Source organism: Struthio camelus, chromosome 13 (genome assembly GCF_040807025.1).
Source record: "Struthio camelus isolate bStrCam1 chromosome 13, bStrCam1.hap1, whole genome shotgun sequence".
Lineage (NCBI taxonomy): Eukaryota > Metazoa > Chordata > Aves > Struthioniformes > Struthionidae > Struthio > Struthio camelus.
In genome coordinates this window covers 8,884,706-8,892,249 of record NC_090954.1, presented here as the reverse complement: position 1 = coordinate 8,892,249, position 7,544 = coordinate 8,884,706, and positions in this window count along the sequence as shown.

Genomic DNA, 7,544 nt, shown 5'->3' with positions numbered 1-7,544 from the left:
GCAGTTGTGATATGGACACTTGTCCACTGGGTCGTGACTGAGAGCACCAACTTACCATCTGTACGTACTCACCAAATAGCCAAGAGCTAGAAACGACTAAATCTCTACCGTGCTGTGAAAGACCTCATGTGACTTACGGGTCAGAAATTCCTTCAGACCTTCCCAATCCTCTCGGAGGGCGCTCACTGAAGAATAGGAATGGGCTACAGTCTCGGAGTGCTTTTAGGGCACTCAGCGTCAGAAGAAACCCAGCATTAACCCGGCCCTCTCCTCATATTCTGGACCTGTAGATTCTAAATGTTAGTCACAAGTAATTTCACTGAAGTGAAGGAAATTATACAAGTACAAGACCTGTGTAAAAGTGGAACCAGGTCCATGTATCATACAATTAAGATTCCTGGGAAAACATGCTCTACTTGCCTGAGGAAATTAAAGCATTTCAAAGAATCTGTATGACTTAAGAGCTATGTTCTTATTTCCTAGAAATTAGAATAGTACATCAGGTAATCAATAAAGGTATAAAACTGTCTAAAATGCCCATAGTGCATCAGTTAGGAATGGAAAAACTGCAGCTGCAATCACCTTACATGATATACGAGAAAAACAACATTATGTGTGCCAAGGGCACTGAGGAGCCTTTGCAAAAGACAAGAAACTGATTTAATGGTTAGGCAAACAGCGTATGTTTCATAAACCCAATTTTCTGCCATTTCCATTACAAGTAAAACTAAACAGAAAATTAGGCTGCTTCATTTAAGTGCTTTTGCACCAACCTCCCTTGAACTTCAAGAAATTAAGGGAAAGAAGCTCTTGGGCTGGGGCTATTTGTATCTGAAACACATTCAAAATCTATATCCGAAACACTGCATTCAAATCACATTACCAGGATTTTTTTTCACTTCAAAGCACAAGTACCAGGTTGGGGGTGGGGGGGGACTATATCTCCTCGATGGGCTTAATAGAAATTCCTCAGCTACACGTGAAACCTCTCCAGGGTCTCCCACAAGCAGAGGCCCCCATTAACAGTAATGGAAGTGCTGATTCTGCACAATACATGCCACAGATCCTCCAGCAGAACTGCAGGAAAGAAATGGGGTCTGAAACAGGTAGGGAGCTTCTCCCCTCAAATCTAATGGAGCTGCCCAATGGGGCTTGCTTTCTGACCAAAACTTAGAGCTAAGTGAGTGAGAGACTTAGAGCTAACCGATTAACTGCACATCATTTTCGGACTTGTAATAACTCACAGATCACTGTGTCAGCTCCTAGACTACTGCAGGAGTATAGAGAGATGGACAGAAAGAGGAACAAACGCTTCTCTCCACTGCTCCTTCCCCCTGCGTTGCAATAGACCAAGGCGTGTGATGTTTGGCCAAAGAATGGGGAAACCTAGGGGCGACTTTGGACAATACACCCTGGTGATCATGAGTCACTAGCTAATGTTAAAGATAGACCTATAGTCAGATGTGGTATGCTTGAGAGTAACTTTATTTGACGTCAGTGGAGTCTGCTGTCTGGTTATGCCTGATCTGAATTTTGCTTCGCATATGCTCTTAATGGCATTAAAAGGAATTTTTGTGAATGTACAGTGAGGGGAATAAACTCCTGCAGTGTCAGGCTCAGTTTTGAATGGGTTGGCTTTTTTGGCTTGTCACATCTTTCTAGGCTTTAAACCTCTGCCTCTGTATTGTAATGTGGCATGCTGTAAATATCTGTAATGGAACAGATTACATCAGCTAAGTCAGTGTTGCCAATCTCAATATTAAACTCTGCAGCGCTCAGAAGCCCTGCCCAAAGGGCTATGACAAGCATCCAGCTCCATTTATATTGCAATACAAAGTACAGAATAAACCCAGATCGTTTCTGGCAACCGATACTACCTGTCAGATAAGAATGAGAGAGGGCAAAAACAATGCCATACCATTGAAGTTCCTTCTCAAAACTAGGAGGTGTGGAGTACTTGACACATGCCCTTCCTGAATTTGCTGTAGGTTAGTAATAATTAGAAAACAAAACAAAACAAAACAAAAGCCCAAAACCTCCTTATCCCCAATGCTCAAGCAACAGCAAAAAGTAGTTCCCTGCTGCTACATCCACTGATTCTCTGTTCTATTACGGACATAGTAGGTAGAACAAGGGAAAGAGAAACCTGGTGGTATTTCAACATATTTTCACCTAACTTCAGATAATCAGCTGGTTAAAATGCTTAAAAATACGTTAAACATTTACTTGTGGGTTCCATATACTCAGTGACCTGCACATTGACTGTACTGTTCTCACTGCAATTTCACTTGAGGTGTTTGGCACCAAACAAAATCCCATTCCTGTTAGATAAGTCAACATCAGATTCCAATGAGTTTGACCAAAACTATTGTCCCAGTGTTAGACTCTCCATCTGAACTTTTTCAACCATCACTCTGAATATTCCTGGAAGAGACTTCTCAAAGATTTATGTAGCAAGGGTGAAATAATTAGACTCAGTAGAACACAAGTTCTGAAGTGTGGGAGGCATGATTCAGCACTTCATCTTTCCAACAGGAATGATTTGTTGTTTATTCTTTGGGAGATTTGCAAGAGAAAACTGGACTGACTTCTCTGCATGGAACTTAAAAATTTTGTAACAGAAAGCTGAAGAAGTTGGCAAGGCCTTCCTGTGTCTGCCATGATGTTTTCTGACTGCTGCTAGACACACAGAGATGGCTTGATTTTTTTGGTATTTACTGCATACAAATTGCAAACAGTATGCTGATGTCCTTTGAGGAAAGAGGTGATAGGAACACAGAAAATATGAATGTTCAACAATAATTACCTTGTATGTTTACAAATATGGAAGCAGATCCTCAGGTCCTGCGCCTTTATTTCAGTTAACGAGCTGGCCTATTGTTTCTATTTAAAGTTGGTTGCCATGGTGGTATCATCCGGGTTTTCACCCTGATGAAAATTGTTTGCATCTGTGACGCAGTAGCACCGGCAACCCAGTGTTTGCATCTACCTCTAACACAGGAGTAATGGTGAAAATGGTACCTGACTGTTCACCTTTGCACAGTAAACAGCTTGCTTAAACAGGCATATTCTTCTTGCTATTAAAACTGAAAGGAAATGGAAAAGCAGTTGGTTTGACAACGTCTGATCCTGAGTGGATCTTGAGCAAAGAGATGGAATAAATCTCCATGACCAGGCTGACCCTTCTCCATGGAACGGCACTGTGGGACCGTCTTGATTTTGCAGCAACGTGTGGAATTTATGGCAAGTTACAAGTCTCATGCTTTCAAGTTGATGCAAAGCCCTATCTGACATCCAGCTCTGCTAGTATGAAAGTGTCTCTGTTCCATATTCTAACGAGTATCGATCATTAGCTTCCTTATTACACAGACAGCTAGCGATCCCATCAGTTAGTTGAATGATAGCCACCACCAGGAGTCTCAGAAAAGTCTATGAACAATACAAGTTGAAAAGGGGAGTCTTCATATGCATTTATTTTAGGCAGCAATTGAGATTTTAGTATAAACTAGCTATAGGGTTCAGGTTGAACAGTGCTGGAATCTCACAAAACTCTTCTGAAATTTCACCCTGGTTCCAGCTGGAAACTGATTCTGTAGGGCCATGGTCACAGACACAAACCCAGGATGGTCCCATGTCTCAAAGGGATACTTAACGCTTAAAGCTTTATCTCTGGTTTAAAACATTATCTTGAAATAGTAGACCTAGTAAAAGGAACACATGAGGTTAATGCTCCTCCCTGCATAAGCTGTCAGCACCACGCTCTGAACAAAACAGCAGCAGCTTTACTAGTTAGAATAGTGCTTGTTAAATTCAATGAGATCTGGAGCACTAGCATCAGTCCCTTCTCTTTACCTATACTAGGAAATCCTCATTTCCAGGGTAAGTGCGGGAGGTGGAAATCAAGAGCAGCTCTGAACAATGAGCAAGGATCAAATGTTAACAGCAGAAAGAAAACTTGTTAGTGCCAAATCCAGGACAGCATTCCGAATTTTGCAAAGCAGAAGTGACCCGAGCTGCTGTGTGTATATTTCTAGTTTAAAAATGAAAAAGCTGGGTAGTCTCCTCTCTCTTTCCAGCATGCATATTACATTTCAGCTGGTGTGTCTGCAGTGCCGATTCTGCTGAGCTGTAAATGAAAGATCTGCTGAGTAAGAAATTATTGAAGGGAAGCAAGAGCCTCATTGTCTTTTGGTGATGTCAGTGCGACCCTTATCAATAATTGAACGGCTTTTCCAAGAACACAATCTAGAGAGACCAGAGGCTGCGCTACCGTGTCGCCACCTCAGCCGCATGTTCCAGGAAGGGCTGCTCTCCACCGAGACAATATTGTGCCGTTTCTTTACTCGGCAGTGCACGAAGCTGAGAGCTGAGCCAGTGCTCCATCTGATACAGAGCTTCCCGCCCCCACGTTGTCACATCTGAAAGCATCACAGGCTTGAAATAGCGTCTGTTTTAAAAGGGAGTTGCCTGCTTGCTAGAGACTCAAGCCTAGTGGGATGGCTGGGGGGACGGCTGCGTATCTCTCACAGTCCCTTGAACCGTCACTGCTGACCTTTCCATTAAAAAAGAGGAAAGCTAGAGGTTAACGTTTCATCCCATCTCTGTCAGGAGGACTTGGCATTGGGAGCAACGGTCAGATCAGAGCACTTGGATACTAAGGCCAGAGGCTTGGATAAAAGCAAAGAAGGGAAGTTATGAAAGCTGCCTGTTATAATTCTGACACCCAAAGGATGGGAGAAGCCAGGTGATTCTGGCATTTGAATCACTCTTGCACAAGAACACTTTTTCTTCAGAAGAGGCCAGCTAGCAATAAATGAGAAAATATATGTGATCGGAGAACATCAAAGGATATCACACTTGTTCGGGCTTTATATACATGCATATTCTGAATGATACAAGCTGATAGCTGTGCTCTCCTAGCAACAGATTTGATGGGACAGATTTCAGCCTCTACTCAAGAGCTCACGTCTTACTCTGATGGCAGATAGGTGCTAGAAACAGTGCCCCATCAGGCTTTGTTACTCGGGCAAAGTTTGGGTAAGGTACTGGCCCCTTCTCAGGGTCAGCCCTATCCTTACACTGCGATGTGAAGAGGTAAGAGAGGGATTTTCACAGCAAATATTGTATCAGGCAGTCTGAGCTACTTCAAATGAGAACAGCTCATAAGGAGCCACTAAATATAAAATCATCCTTAGGGCAGCCGCAGTTTAAGCCAGGACAAGTCAGCCTCAGAGAAGCCCAGCACGTAAGTGGATGTAAAAAAGATAAAGACAGGATAAGACTACGAATTGGAATTTTACCAATGAAATTCTGAAAAACAAATGGAAGGTGGGCCATGTAAAGGAAGAGGAGCAAAAAAAACCATCAAAATATGAAACGTCCAGCATTTGGAGTCCTAGAGTTTCGGATATCAAGAATCTTCCACCTCAGTCTCATTCACTGTTCCTTTACACACTTGTCCATCTAACCTCACCGTCGCTGTCCTCTCTCTCTTCCTTGTCTTGCAGCTCATTCTAACCCTGACTTCCCTCTCTCCTTCTCTGGCTCTGCTTAGACTATTTCCTCCTCTGTATTTGTACAGCACCTTGCAAATATTGATGCCCTAAAAGCCACTAATAGTAAAAATAAATATGATAATTAATTTCAATCTTCCAGCAAGAGAACTCAGCGTTCCATTGCTGAAAACCAAGCTCTACCTTCTACGAAGGCAGAAGACGCTCTTTGTGGTTTGCTGTTCTGTGTCCCTGGTTCTGTACGTGGCAGTTCTAGGCTCAGTTCTACATTTTGCACTGGTGGAACTTGGTCTAAGGTGAGCAGAAGTGTGCAGAGAAGCAGATCTTCAAAACCCTGGAAACGGCCCTGATGTCTGGTGGAGTCAAGTTCCTGCTGATAATACTCAACTAGTTCAGTGATCCAAATCTAGGTCTGAACTTTGCAGCCCTGGCCTGTATCTAACAGAAATGAAAGATTCTATCTATATCCTTTGGGCTGCACAATCCCATTTCTGAGCTGTACTGTGTTTCCAGGTTAAATTACAGACAGCTGACTCTGCTGACTTTTTGTGTCTGAATCATTCTTCCACTTTTATCCATGTTTTCAGAAGCAGAATAGAGTTAATTCAACAGTATGTGGAAATCAACAATTATCAGTAAATGCTGATATTTAATTAGGTGACAGGAGGACCCGCTGACTTGTATTTAATTATTCAAGACAGACCATGCTGTCAGGGTTACAAATACCAGGGGCCTCAGAATATTTTATCCCTGGCACACTCTGAGCAAGGAAATGGAGCAGGACATATTGCACAAGAAGGAACAGAGGTAGACTAAGGTAGGCACCTAAGCAAGAATTAGGAATCCAATTTGTCTTGGTATCAACAGTATTCAAGTATCTGAATGTCTTTTAGCACTTTCACCCAACTGACCTGGACACAGTTCCTTCAAGAAATCTGTAGCAAAGCAATTCAAGTGTCCTCAAGTCCTCCGCTAGCACCTAAAATAAGAAATTATCTTTCTACTGTTATGGTTGGTACTAGACGGTTCTTGGGCGTAGTAAAACTGGTACACTTGAGTTGGGGTTGGTGACAGACTGCTTTACCGATGCTTGAAACAAGAACACCGACCTGCAGAGATAATTAAGCAGTTGTTGCTAGGAGGCGTCAGAGCTGCTTTCTGGAGTTCTCCTAAAGCGATGGGTGCTTTGTTTGGATTTAAAAAAAAATTTAAAGCTAAATACAGCTGGATCAAAATCACCCTTAAAGGGAATTGGATTTTATGACTCTCCATTTCCTGAGACTTATTTTCCAGGCACAAAACAGCTGTTTGAATTTGCTTCTGAAAGACTCAAGAATGAAAAACTGTTCTTTGCCACTGCTCAGTTTCACTAAAATTGGAACAGAATATCGCAGTTGAGATTGTATATACCACACATCTAGAATATACACTTCTACTCATGTTTAAAGTCTTGTATATATATGCAGAGTGTATACAAACAATCCTCCTTTTAGCATTCATGTATGTCTTTTAGCTGTCATAACACTTGTTATAAAGCTAGACATCATTTAATTTTTCATACACCTTGATCACCAACCCAAAAACATATGATTAATTTACACCTTTAAATGTCTATACCACAACTCAGATTGTTTGTCATCACGCTATATTTATTTTAATTTGTTTGAGCTCTTCACACAATCTCTTTCTGTTTTTCTGATTAGGCACTAGACCCTGAGGACTCCTCTGTTTCACAAATAGATTTTAAAAAAGAGTAAAAATAGATATAGCAATTTGGTTTACTCAGAACCTTTGCTGAAAGGAAGAGCCAAACTAAGCCACCCTGTCTTCACTGCAAACAAAATAGTTAACCCAACATACAGTCTTACTGGAGGCAAGGCGCTAACATTTTTTTTCCTGAAAATCCAACTATTTCCTGTTGACCGTTTTCACAGATAAATTATGAAAGAAATGAGATTGATGGTCAAGGGAGGGAAGAGCACTGGCACGACTTCAGAGAAAGGCAAAGTGTAATAAGGTCAAGAGACCCAC